The 13999-nt window shown below is 46.0% G+C and overlaps 1 protein-coding gene across 1 annotated transcript in view; it reads right to left on the bottom strand.

The window, feature by feature from the left end:
• The window catches only part of srcin1a (SRC kinase signaling inhibitor 1a), a 411921-nt gene extending 398122 nt beyond the window's left edge, over window positions 1-13799 (bottom strand). The window contains exon 1 of the mRNA XM_080213892.1: window positions 13748-13799. The gene's annotated coding sequence lies outside the window, so the exon portion shown is untranslated. The remainder of the gene's footprint in view (window positions 1-13747) is intronic.
• Window positions 13800-13999: the final 200 nt, after the last annotated feature.

Below are 13999 nucleotides of genomic sequence, written 5' to 3'. Positions count from 1 at the left end.
CTTTTGCTTGGAGTCGCACAGTGGTTAGCACTGCTGCCTCACAGTGCCAGGAACCCAGGTTCAAATCTCGGCCTCGGGTCACTATCTGTGTGGAGTCTGCACGTTCTCCCCATGTCTGTGTGGGTTTCCTCCCACAGTTCAAAAGTCATGCTGGTTAGGTGCATTAGATATGCTAAATTAAACAGTACATTAAACATCACTTTTAAATTTAAGTTTATTTATTAGTGTCACAAGTAGGTTTACGTTGACACTGCAATGAAGTTATTGCGAAAATCCCCGAGCTACCACACTTCCACGCCTGTTCAGGTACACTGAGGAAGAATTTAGCATGGCCAATGCACCTAATCAGCATGTCTTTCAGACAGAGGGAGGAAACCGGAGCACCGGAGGAAACTCATGCAAACATGGGGAGAACATGCAGACTCCGCATAGACAGTGGCCCAAGCCGGGAATCAAACCCAGCGCTGAGTCAGCAGTGCTAACCACTGTGCCTACAGTGTACAGCTACACAAGAGAACTAAGCTTCAGCATCTCTTAGACTTTTTCCTGAAGATTTGAAGGATGGGAGATTGGTCTGGGCCCTGCTATAAGGCCTGGCTGCTGTATTGAATAAATCCCTGATGTGCATTTGGATATTTGCTTTGTGCCTTTTCAACATGAGAATGGATTGCAGAATCTGCAATTGGATAACCCCTTGTGCAGGGTAACAACTCTGTATTTCAGTGAACGTAATCAATGTATCAAAAGTTGAAGCAGTATTGATTCCAGTTACTTTCTCCCCTTCAGCCAAATCTTCTTCAGAATGTTTTTCAGTTTCCTTCAGGTTTTAAGCATTTACAATACTCTTGGTGATTGCTGTATTGCTAACAGCCTGTGTCACTTCAGCCTCCTTGCCAACCTCAACCCACGCATCCATCTCACTTTACACAGCTTGATGATTGGGAGTGTAACAGGTGCATCGCTGACCATCTCCATATTTTTGTATAATGTATCTATTCTCGGCCTTACATTAAATCCTTTCAATCAGAACAGACTTTCACAATCATCCTGCAGGTGATCATCGCCCAGAAACATGAACTGGACCAGTCTCTGTGGCTGCAAGAGCAGTTCAGAGGCTAGGAATTCTGCAGAGAGTAACTCACCTCCTGATTCCCCAAACCATCTACAAGGTTCAAGTCATAGAGTCACAGAGATTTACAGCACGGAAACAGGCTCTTCAGCCCAACTTGTCTATGTCACCTTTTTTTAAATTCCCTAAGCTGGTCCCAATTTGGCCCATATCCATCTTACCCACGTAACTGTCTAAATGCTTTTTAAAAGACAAAATTGTACCTGCCTCTACTACTATCTCTGGCAGCTTGTTCCAGGCACTCACCACCCTCTGTGAAAAAATTGCCCCTCTGGACCCTTTTGTATGTCTCCCCTCTCATCGTAAACCTATGCCCTCTAGTTTTAACTCCCCTACCTTTGGGAAAAGGTATTGACCATCTAGCTGCTCTGTGCCACTCATTATTTTATAGACCTTTATAAGATCACTCCTAAGCCTCCTACGCTCCTGGGAAAAAAGTCCCAGTCTATCCAGCCTCTCCTTATAACTCAATCCATCAGGTCCCGGTAGCATCCTAGTAAATCTCTTCTGCACTCTTTCTAGTTTGATAACATCCTTTCTATAATAGGGTGACCAGAACTGTACACAGTATTCCAAGTGTGGCCTTACCAATGTCTTATACAACTTCAACAAGACATCCCAACTCCTGTATTCACTATTCTGACCAATGAAACCAAGCATGCTGAATGCCTTCTTCACCACTCTAACCAGCTGTCACTCCGCTTTCAAGGAGCTATGAACATGTACACCTAGATCTCTTCAGGAGATCAGGAGTGTGATCAAACATTCCCCACTTGTCTGGGTGGATGCAGCTCCAACAACAATCAAGAAGCTCGACACCATCCTGAACAAAGTAGCCTCATCGATTGACATCCCATCGACACCTTCAACATTCACTCCGTCCACCACTAACTGACAGAGGCAGCAGGAGGTACCATTGACAAGGTGCACTACAGCAACTCATTTCCTTGACAGCACCATCCAAATCCGCGACCTCTACCATCCAGAAGGACAAGGGCAGCAGACACATGGAACGCCACCACCAATTCACACACCATCTTGACTTGGAAATGTATCGCCATTCCTTAACTGGGTCAAATCCTGGACCTCCCTTCCTAACAGCTCTGTGGGTGCACCAAAGTCTCAGGGACTGCAGCTGTTCAAGAACGCAGTTCACTACCATCTTCTCAAGGTCAGTTAGAGATGGGCAATAAATGCTGGTCTAGCCAGCGACGTCCATGACCTGTGAAATAATTTTTAAAAACGTAACACTGAGCTGCAATTTCCTCCTCAATGCTGCATTTTCCAATGATTTCTAAACAGGGGTTACGTTAAAAATTGCATTTTTTTATGCTCCAAACAAATTGAAAGTTCTGTACATTTTGGGGTGAGATCAAGTTGGAGGGTGGAAGATGGGAGGCTGGTGGGGAGAGCATTTGAATAGTCAACTCCAGAAGTAATGATTAAAATTCATTCCCAGTCTTATCTCTGAAAGCCACATTGTCTTGTTCTGATTACATTACTTTGTTGATTAATAGTTAATCTTTTCTAAGTTTTATTCCCCGTTAATTTTTATGCTCAGCATCCATTTTGCTCATTTTGAGAAAAATAAGCTAGAATATTCCTTTCTTTCCACTCCTGTACAATTCCTGATTGGAGTTATTGCAGAAAGAACACCCATTTTATCAGCCAGTTTTTTTTTTTAAGTACTGAGCATGTGCGACTCAAAACATTTCATCTCTACGAAGCAATCACCGTCATCTGAATTAGCAACTGACCAAGGAAACACACCCTGTCCGGACACAGCATCCCGGCCAATGTGGGAGAGGGGGGAGAGTGCTCTCGGTGTCTGTGTGCACCAATGAGCGTAGCAACAGGGAACGCAGAGTGACATCAGCACCTGATTCCTCGAGACCCCCTAGAGTGGGAAGACCTTGGTCTGAATGTTGTTTGAGGCGGATTGGGAGGGAGAGGGGCAGATCCCATTTTTCCATAAAATCATAGAACCACATTGTAGAAGGAGACCATTCGGCCCATCAAATCTGCTCCAACTCAGCATCCCACTTAGGCTGTATCCCTGTGCATTTACCCTGCTAATCTACACATCTTGGGACACTAAAGGGCAATTTAGCATGGCCAATATACATAAGCTGCACACCTTTGGAATGTGGGAGGAAACCGGAGCACCTGGAGGATGCAGACACGGGAGAATGTGCAAACTCCACAGACAGGCACCCGAGGTTGGAATTGAACCTGGGTCCCTGCTGCTGTGAGGCAGCAGTGCTAACCACTGTGCCAGCATGCCGCCTGTGAAAAGCGCAGCCAGCAGGTTTCTTGATCTTGATCCAGGGCTGAGGAGGGCAAGCCAGACAGGCAGCTCGTGACAGCGAGGTGAGGTCTGAGATGTCATAAAGTCACAGAGTTTACAGCACAGAAAGAGACCCTTTGGCCCATTGTGTCTGTACCAGCCATCAAGCACCTATCTGTTCCAATCCTACTTTTAAGTACTTGGTCATTTCCTAGTAGTCATTTCCTAGTATGCTAGGGCATTTCAAAGGTTCATCTAAATGCTTCTTAAATGTTGTGAGTTTCCCTTCCTCTATCACCCTTTCAGGCAGCGAGTTCCAGTTTCCCATCCTCTGGGTGAAAATGCCTTTCCTCAAATCCCCTCTTAATCTCATGTCCCTGACCTTAAAGCTGTGATGTGGGGATGCCGGCGTTGGACTGGGGTAAACACAGTAAGAAGTCTCACAACACCAGGTTAGAGTCCAACCAGTTTATTTGATAGCAATCCCACAAGCTTTTGGAAACGGTGTCCCTTTGTCAGGTGGCACTGTCAAATAAACTAGTTGGACTCTAAGCTGGTGTTGAGAGACTTCTTACTTAAATCTGTGCCCCCTGGTCATTGATCCCTCTACTAAGGAAGAAAATTTCTTCCTCTCTACCTTATCTATGTCCCTCACAATTTTGTCCCCCTCAATCAGGTCCCTCCTCAGCCTTCTCTGCTCTAAGGTAAACAACATCAATCAAACCAGCCTCTCTTCAGAGCTGAAACGCTCCAGCCTAGGCAGCATCCTGGGCCTCTGCACACTGTCTAGGGCAATCGCTTCCATCTGATGGTGCTGTGGGGCCAAGAAACAACCAAAACATGAGGAATTTATTCCTACCCGTACTACCCAACTTTAGCCCCACACCCTGTCTCCCAGGTATTAAGGGAGAATGCCAGTTATAGCAAGTAAACTAAGAAAAATATATTTGCCTTTGTTGCTGTTACACAAACACGCACACGCATATATACACATGCATATGCACACACATATGCACGCACAAACATTTGCGGGCACCCGCATACATACATACACACACACGGAAGTGGACATGCATACCACACACTCTTATACATTCACACACACACAAACACATGCACATGCATGCACCTAACCTGCACATCTTTGGGCTGTGGGAGGAAACAAAAGCATACGCAAACATACACACAGACACACACACACACACACACATACCAGATGGTTCATCCCTTGATACACAACCTCACCATTTAAAAAAGAAATGAAGAAAGTGAAGCCAAATTGGACTCAAACTGGGTTGAAATTGGAATCTGGGAAGTGGTTCAATTCAATCTGATTCACACCTGAACCGATACATAAGCCCCGTACGAGAGGTGAAATGGGTATTTACAGCTGGTTAGAGAATAAGTAGGTCACTCACAAAGTGCTTTCAGTGGGGCCTGATGTTAATAGAAGCACAGTGTGTAAGGTGGCCTGGAATTTCCAGGAACTGATGGCTCTCAGTTCCTGCAGTGTGTAATTCAGGAGCAAGATCAGAGAAATGTAAAAATAATTCTCATCTTCAGTTCCTTAGGGCATTTTTATTTATAACTCAGAGATATTGGAGACATAAAATAGGCTGTTTGATTGGAAAGGCATTTGGAGCAGGCAGTTCCTATGATAGTTGGAAGCGTAGATCCATCCAGAGTTGCCAACCTGAACCTTGAGTAATGCCAGAGATCACATCATCAAATATGTATCATGATTCGCCTGAGGAACTCATTGGTGGTGTAGGAAATGCATTTGATGGAGACATTCGGTTGATCAATCTCATTTGTTCCAGGGGACATCATGGGTTCCACCCATCTGTTTAATCTCCTTGGGCAGTGCTTTGAAAATTGCTTTCCCTGAGCCCTGAAGGTGATCAAGCTGCGACACCAAAGAGCCAATTCTACAATGAGTCACTCCCAGTCAAACTGGCACTTGCAGCAAACGCAACCTAGACAATCACGTGCTCAGACAGACGGATTCGCCATCCTACAACCCTGAAGGTGGCGTCCCTCGCTGGGAGCTCCAGTTGTGGCATCAGCTCTCATACTTCCAACTCAGTCATTGGCCCTGCTCAGATACTGCCCACTGCTGACAATTCCTTGACCTCCCAACGGTGCCCAATGTGAAACTCTGTCACTTTTATAATAATTACCAGGTGAACACAGCACTAACTTCTGGCTGTATCAATTGGCAACCCAAGTTTCTGGAGCAGATTTCCGAATGTTCCATTAACATACTAGATGATCCCAGGTTAGTCTGGAATATATAATTTGGTCCTGTCATTTTTGGAGTAATTTAATGTTCCCTGCAATGAGTTTGATTTGATTCAGTCATTTGAGACAAGATGGTAACACGCTCAGAAAGAAAATTTAAAGACTATTTTCTGGGACATGGGCATCGCTGGCTGGCCAGCATTTATTGCCCATCCCTACTCACCCAAGGGCAGTTGAGAGTCAACCACATTGCTGTGACTCTGGGGTTACAGTTAAGCCAAACCAGGTAAGCACAGCAGATTTCCTTCCCTAAAGGACATTAGTGAACCAGATGGGTTTTTCCGACAATTGACAATGGTTTCACGGTCATCAGTAGATTCTTAATTCCAGACGTGTATTAGTGAAATCAAATTCCACCATCTGCCGTGGTGGGGTTTGAACCCCGGTCCCCAGAACATTAACTGAGTTTTTGGATTAATAGGCGAGTGATCTTATTGAAACATATAAGATGATTAGAGGTTTAGATAGGGTGGATAGTGATAGCCTTTTTCCTCGGATGGAGAAAGCTAGCACGAGGGGGCATGGCTTTAAATTAAGGGGGGGTAGTTATAGGACGGATGTCAGGGGTAGGTTCTTTACCCAGAGGGTGGTGAGGGATTGGAATGCCCTGCCTGCTGCGGTTGTAAATGCGCCTAGTTTGGGGGTGTTTAAGAGATCTGTGGATAGGTTTATGGACGAAAAGGGATTGGTTTAGATTAGTGGGTCAGTGTTTTTTTTTAAAAAACTGGTCGGCGCAACATCGTGGGCCGAAGGGCCTGTTCTGCGCTGTAATGTTCTATGTTCTATGTTCTATAATACCACGAGGCCATCATCTCCCTTAAAAACTTGCTTTTACAGGGAGTTTTTCACAGTCACTGGATGTCCCAGAAGCTCTTTACAGCCAATGAAGTATATCTGAAGTATAGAATCCTACAGTGCAGAAGGAGATCATTTGGCCCATCAAGTCTGCACTGACCACAATCCTACCCAAGCCCTATCCCCATAATCCCACGTACTTATTCTATCTAGTCTCCCTGACACTAAGGGGCAATTTAGCATGGTCAATGCCAACCTGCACACCTTTGGATGGTGGGAGGAAACCGGAGCACCCAGAGGAAACCCACGCAGACATGAGGAGAACGTGCAAACTCCACACAGACAGTGACCCAAGCTGGGAATCGAACTCAGGTCCCTGGAGCTGTGAGATAGCAATGCTAACCACTGTGCCACCGTGATGCCCTAGGTTAGGAGATTAAGTGGTGAACTTATCAGAAGTGAAACAGATGGAGAGAAAGTGTTTCCACTTATTGGGGAATCTAGGATTTGAGGGAGAGAAGTAGGTGTCAGTATATGATGGAGGAACAACTTAGCAACTTATCTTTTACCTTCAGCAAGTTTATTCTGCATCCAACTTGGGAGAGACACAAACTCCTTATAAAATCCCCACAGCAACTGCTCCAGGCGTACCCACTTGTTCTCTTTTACCCCAGCTAATCCCCTTGTCCCACTAAGGGACGATTTAGCATGGTCAATCCACCTAACCCGCACATCTTTGGAGTGTGGTTGGAAACCGGAACACCCGGAGGAAACCCAGGCAGATACAGGGAGAATGTGTAAATTTCACACAGATAGTGACCCAAACCGGGAATCGAACCCAGGTCCCTGGCACTGTGAGGCTGCAGTGCTAACCACTGTGCCACTTTGCTGCCCACATTTGAAGTATGGTCACAGGTGTAATGTGGGAACCCAGCAGCTAACTTGGGCAGCAAAATTTAAAATGTTACGTCTCCTTATTCCAATCCATGTATGAAAACCACAGGGATGTGATCACGACCAGATAACCTGCTGTTGGGATGTCAATAAATACTGATCAGGAAACCAAGGATCACTCTCTGCCTTCAGTTGACGTGGTATACATGGATTTTAGTAAGGCGTTCGATAAGGTTCACCATGGTAGGCTTCTGCAGAAAATGCAGATGTATGGGATTGTGGGTAATCTAGGAAGTTGGATCAGGAATTGGCTATCAGATAGGAGACAGAGGGTGGTGGTGGATGGTAAATATTCATCATGGAGTGCAGTTACGAGTGGTGTGCCTCAGGGATCTGTTTTGGGGCCACTGTTGTTTGTAATTTTTATTAATGATCTGGATGAGGGTATAGTTGGGTGGATTAGTAAATTTGCTGATGACACCAAAGTTGGAGGTGTGGTAGATTGTGAGGAAGGGTGTCATAGTCTGCAGGGAGACTTAGATAGGTTGCAGAGCTGGGCCGAGAGGTGGCGGATGGAATTTAATGCGGAGAAGTGTGAGGTAATTCACTTTGGTAGGAGCAACAGATGTGTCGAGTATAGGGCTAACGGGAGGACTTTGAATAGTGTGGATGAACAGAGGGATCTAGGTGTGTGTGTACATAGATCCCTGAAAGTTGGGAATCAAGTAGATAAGGTTGTCAAGAAGGCGTACGGTGTCTTGGCGTTTATTGGTAGGGGGATTGAATTTAGGAGTCGCAGTGTAATGTTGCAACTGTACACTACTCTAGTGCGGCCGCACTTGGAGTACTGTGTGCAGTTCTGGTCCCCGCATTACAAGAAGGATGTGGAGGCGTTGGAGAGGGTGCAGAGGAGGTTTACTAGGATGTTGCCTGGTATGGTGGGGAGGTCCTATGAGGAGAGACTGAGGGATCTAGGGTTGTTTTCGTTGGGAAGAAGGCGGCTAAGAGGGGATCTTATTGAAACATATAAGATGATTAGGGGTTTAGATAGGGTGGATAGTGATAGCCTTTTTCCTCGGATGGAGAAAGCTAGCACGAGGGGGCATGACTTTAAATTAAGGGGGGGTAGCTACAGGACGGATGTCAGGGGTAGGTTCTTTACCCAGCGGGTGGTGAGGGATTGGAATGCCCTGCCTGCTGCAGTTGTAGATGCGTCTAGTTTGGGGGCGTTTAAGAGATCTCTGGATAGGTTTATGGACGAAAAGGGATTGGTATAGGCTAGTGGGTCATTGTTTTTGTAACTGGTCGGCGCAACATCGTGGGCCGAAGGGCCTGTTCTGCGCTGTTATGTTCTATGTTCCTTCAAAATGATGTCACAGGATTTGTTACATGTATTCAAGAGAGCAAACATTTAGCAGAACATAGAAACGAGGAGCAGGAGTAGGCCATTTGGCCCTTTGAGTTTGCTCTACCACTCATGACTATCATGACTTATCCAACTGATCCCCCGCCTTTCCCCCATACCCTTTGACCCCCTTCATCCCAGGAGCTATACCTAACTTCTTGAAAACATACAGGGTGGAGTTTTCTCATCCTGTCTGATACGGGAAGTGTAGCAGGCAGGACAGGACCATGCAAAGGTCCATTGACCTCGGACAGGATTATCCGGTCTTGGGACGAGTGCAGCTGGTAAATCCCACCCACAAGTTTTAACCTCAACTGCTTTCTGTTGTAGCGAATTCCACAGGCTCACCACTCTCTGAGTGAAGAAATTTCTTCTCATCTCAGTTCTAAATGGTCTATCCGTATCCTTAGATGATAACCCCCAGTTCTGAACACTGCCACGATTGGGGACATCCTTACTGCATCTACTGCATCTGTCCTGTTAGAGTTTTATAGGTTTCTACGAGATTCCCCCCCCCTCATTCTTCTAAACTCCAGTGAATATAATCCTAACTGACTCAATCTCTCCTTGTACGTCAGTCCCGCCATCCCATCAATCAGTCTGATAAAACTTCTCAGCGTCTCTCCCTCTATAGTAAGGACATCCTTCCTTAGATAAGGGGACCAAAACTGCACACAGATGCAGCCTCACCAAAGCCCTGTATAATTGCAGCAAGATCTCCCTGCTACTCAAATCCTCGCACTATGAAGGCCAACATACCATTTGCTTTCTTTACCCCCTGCTGCATTTGTATGCTTACCTTCAGTGACTGATGTGCGAGGACAAACCAGGTCTCATTATACATCCTTCCTCTCTTAATCTATAGCCATTTAGATAACAAGCCATCTTGTTTTTGCTACCAAATTGGATAACCTCATATTCATCCACATTACACTGCATCTGCCACCCATTTCCCCATTTACCTAACCTGACTAAGCATCTCTGCATCCTCCTCACTGCTCACGTCCCACCCAGCTTTGTGTCATCCGCAAATTTGGGGATATTACATTTAGTTTCCTTATCTAAATCATTAACATATATGGTGAAAAGCTCAAGTCCTAGCACCAATCCCTGCAGTACCCCAGTAATCACTGCCTCCCATTCAGAAAATGTCCTGTTTACTCCTGCTCTTTGTTTCCTATCTGCCAACCAGTTTTCTATCCATCTCAATACACTACCTCCTAAATCCCATGTGCTTTCATTTTACAGACTAATCTCTTATATGGGACTTTGTTGAAAGCCTTCTAAAATTCCCAAATAAGCCAGATCCACTGGCTCCCTCATCAAGTCCATTGATTACACTCTCAAAGAATTCCAGTGGATTTGTCAAGCATCATTTCCCTTTCATAAATCCATGCTGACTCTGTCTGATTTTACCACTGTTTGCCAAGTGCTCTGCTATAAAATCTTTGATAATGGACTCCAGAGCTTTCCCCACAACCAATGGCAGGCTGACTGGTCTATAATTCCCTGTTTTCTCTCTAGCTCCCTTTTTAAATAGTGGGGTTACATTAGCAACCCTCCAATTCGTAAGAACTTCTTTAAATTCATTCATGGGTGTCGCTGGCTGGCCAGCATTTATAGTTGCCTGAGGGCAGTTGAAAGTCCAACACTTTGCTGTGGGTCTGGAGTCACATGTAGGCCAGACCAGGTAAAGATGGCAGATTCCCTTCCCAGAGGGACTTTAGTGGGTTTATCTAACAATCGACAATGGTTTCATGGTCATCAGCAGATTCTAAATTACAGATTGTTTTTCAATCAAATTCAAATTCCACCATCTGGCATGGCGGGATTCGAACCAAAGTCCCTGGAACATTAGCTGAGTTTCTGGATTAATAGAATAGAATCATACAGTGCAGAAAGAGGCCCTTCGGCCCATCGAGTCTGCATCGACCACAATCCCACCCAGGCCCTACCTCCATATCCCTACATATTTTACCCCCTAATCCCTGTAACCTAAGCATCTCAGGGCACTAAGGGGCAATTTTAGCATGGCCAATCAGCCTAACCCCGCACGTCTTTGGACTGTGGAAGGAAACCAGAGCACCTGGAGGAAACCCATGCAGACATGGGGAGAATGTGCAAATTCCATACAGTCAGTGACCCGAGCCGGGAATCGAACCCAGGTCCCTGGCACTGTGAGGCAGCAGTACTAACCACTGTGCTATCGTACCGCCCGAATAGTATAGTGATAATATCACTTGGCCATTGCCCCTGCGAGAGTCTATAGAATCTGTCTCATTCTGAATGACAGCCCTTGTGCCAGATCGCTCAGTACTGCCCTGCAGTGCCAGCCATGCTTTCTGTGCTCTGACCCATGAGCGGAATCATCCCATGTCCCCACTGGTAAATTAAATGGTGCGGGGTGGGGAGGGGTGGAATTTATTGGATGTCTAAAAATTGGTTTTATCCTGATGTGAGTTTCCCGCAGGATCTTCCTTTGGTGCCCATTCCCAAACCTGCTGGAGACTGGCGTGAACCTGGTTTGCATCTCACTAACGCTGATGAAAGCCCAATTGGAATCTTCCAGGGCATTCAAATAGTCAGTGGATAGGCATATGGATAACATTGGAATAGTTTAGGTTAGAGGGTCATTAGATTGGTTCCACTGGTCGGCGCAACATCGAGGGCCAAAGGGCCTGTACTGCGCTGTAATGTTCTATGTTCCACCCACACCTGATTCTCCGCAACACCAGTGGGAAAACACGCCAGTGCAGAACACATCTGTAACAATGTGGCGTGCAGCAGTCGGAACTCCCCTGAACATGACCTGGGGCTGCCTCTGGAGTTCGGGATGGAGGCTGCCAGCAATTCTGGGACCCGGAGCAGTACAGCAGGGGGCGGGAGAGACAGCACCTACGGGTGGATCTTCCAGCATCGAGAAAGTCCCTTTTCCAGCCTCAGAGTGTTCCTGGAGATCCGGCTTCTCTTTCAAGAGGCCCATCTTCTTTCTTCAATGGTGGATCTGTGATGTTGTGCACCTCTTCAATATGGCACCCAGGTATGATGGCGTAACCCACACCACCAGGTCCACCCCACCACGGAACGCGGCACATGATCAATGCAGTCGGGGGCTAGAAGATTTGGTGTGGTTTCCCGCCAGCCTGCGCAAAGGAAAAACTCTCCATTCCCACCCCTGCCACAGGGGGAGAAGTCCGCCCCTAGGGTGGGATTTGAACTCCCCAACCTTCTGACTCAGGTACCAGAGTGCCGTGACTGAGCTGCACCTGACACCTGGGCTGGAACGTGCTTCCGGCTTCTGGCTCGACTTGTTACACGATCACAACATTTGGCGTTTGGGTGTTTAGGCTCAGCTCTCAGCCGCTGTGCTAACAGCTACAGCACTAACCCTTTAATGAGAGTCTACACAGCATGTGTTTTGTTTAATGAGGGAAGAAAATATTGAATTATCCGAGTCTTGTTTGAGCCTCATTAATTTTAGCCTCATGTCCTCCAGTTCTGTCCAAATTAAATAATCAGCTAACATCTGTATCATCCAACTCGCTCAGCACCATCAATGATCATCGTCCCTTTCTAATCTGCTTTGTGGGCAGTGAGAAGTAATTCTGATTTTCTCTTAGAACACAATGTTTCAGAATCCCTGTGAACCTCCCTCAAACAATTGGATTTCCTTCACGGTAGGTTCCTGCAGTAAGTCACTAACCCAAGCCACAGGATGAGATAGATCAAAACTGTAACTCAACTTCTATCCCAGTTCCTGAACAAGTGTCAACAGCAATTTCCCAATGGTACAAACTCCATAAATCCTTTCTTTTCCACCTTGCTAATGGAAGTCTCTACAGTTTGCGCACATTTCATACTTCCAATTCCAACAACCTGATACACAAAGGAGAGGGGGAATTTTTTTTATTCATCTGTGGGACAGGGGCACTTATTGCCCATCCCTGGATGGCCTTGTTGAGTTGGAAGTTGAGTCAACCACATTACTGTGGCTCTGGAGTCACTTGTAGGCCAGACCAGTTAAGATTGGCAGATTTCATAGAAACATAGAAGATAGGAGCAGGAGGTGGCCATTTGGCCCTTCGAACCTGCTCCGCCTTTCATCACAATCATAGTTGATTGTCCAATTCAATAGGCTGCTCCTGCTTTTTCATCATAACCTTTGATCCCATTCCCCCCAAATACTATGTATATCCAGCTGCACCTTGAATACATTCAATGTTTTGGCATCAACTACTTCCTGCGGTAATGAATTTCACAGACTCACCACTTTTTGGGTGAAGAAATGTCTCCTCACCTCCGTCCTAAATGATTTACCCTGAATCCTCAGACTGTGATCCCTGTTCTGGACTCCCCCCACCATTGGAAACACCCTCCCTGCATCTACCCTGTCTAGTCCTGTTAGAATTTTATAAATCTGTATGAGGGGTCCCCCCTCATTCATCTGAACTCCAGTGAAAACAATTCTAATCTAGTCAACCTCTCCTCATACATCAGTCCCGCCATCCCCAGATTTCCTTCCCTAAAGGACATTAGTGGACCAGGAGAGATTTTCTGACAATCGACAATGGTTTCATGGTCATCAGTAGATTCTTAATTCCAGATTTTTTTTTATTGAATTGAAATTCCACCATCAGCCATGGCGGGATTTGAACCCAGGTTCCCAGAACATTAGCTAAGATTCTGGGTTAATAGTCTAGCCATTATACCACTAGCAATTGCCTCTTCCCATTTCCAATTGCAATGAGGAAGAGGGAGAATCTATGTCCACATTGACTTTAAAAGTAAGAACAAAATTTGTCTGGGATTATACAAGGTTACGTGTTTAATCCTGTGCTTTTTTTTTAGGTTAGGAACAACTTCCCACCTCTGTTCCCCTCGAACGTGACTTAGATTCTTCAAGTTGCCATCTCCCCCTCAAGTTGTAACCACTCACCTCTGTTCCACGTGCTCCAGCCGGGTAAATGGGCGAGAGGGTCACACACTCCTTCGCAGCTTCCAATAGCAATGCTGCTCTGTGGGTCAGCAGGCAGGAGGCACGTTTCTATGGGGTAAGGCAGACAGTGACAGTTTGTGCCAGTGACTTGGGTAGTGCCCGCAGGTTGCTTGGCCGCGTGCTGCTGAATGAATACAAGGACATCACACCAGTGATGGTGCATTACTGGAGTCTCACCAACAGTGCAAAAGG

Source organism: Carcharhinus amblyrhynchos, chromosome 27, assembly GCF_965287045.1.
Source record: "Carcharhinus amblyrhynchos chromosome 27, sCarAmb.v2.hapA, whole genome shotgun sequence".
In the NCBI taxonomy this organism is placed as follows: domain Eukaryota; kingdom Metazoa; phylum Chordata; class Chondrichthyes; order Carcharhiniformes; family Carcharhinidae; genus Carcharhinus; species Carcharhinus amblyrhynchos.
This window is presented reverse-complemented; position numbering and strand designations above follow the sequence as displayed.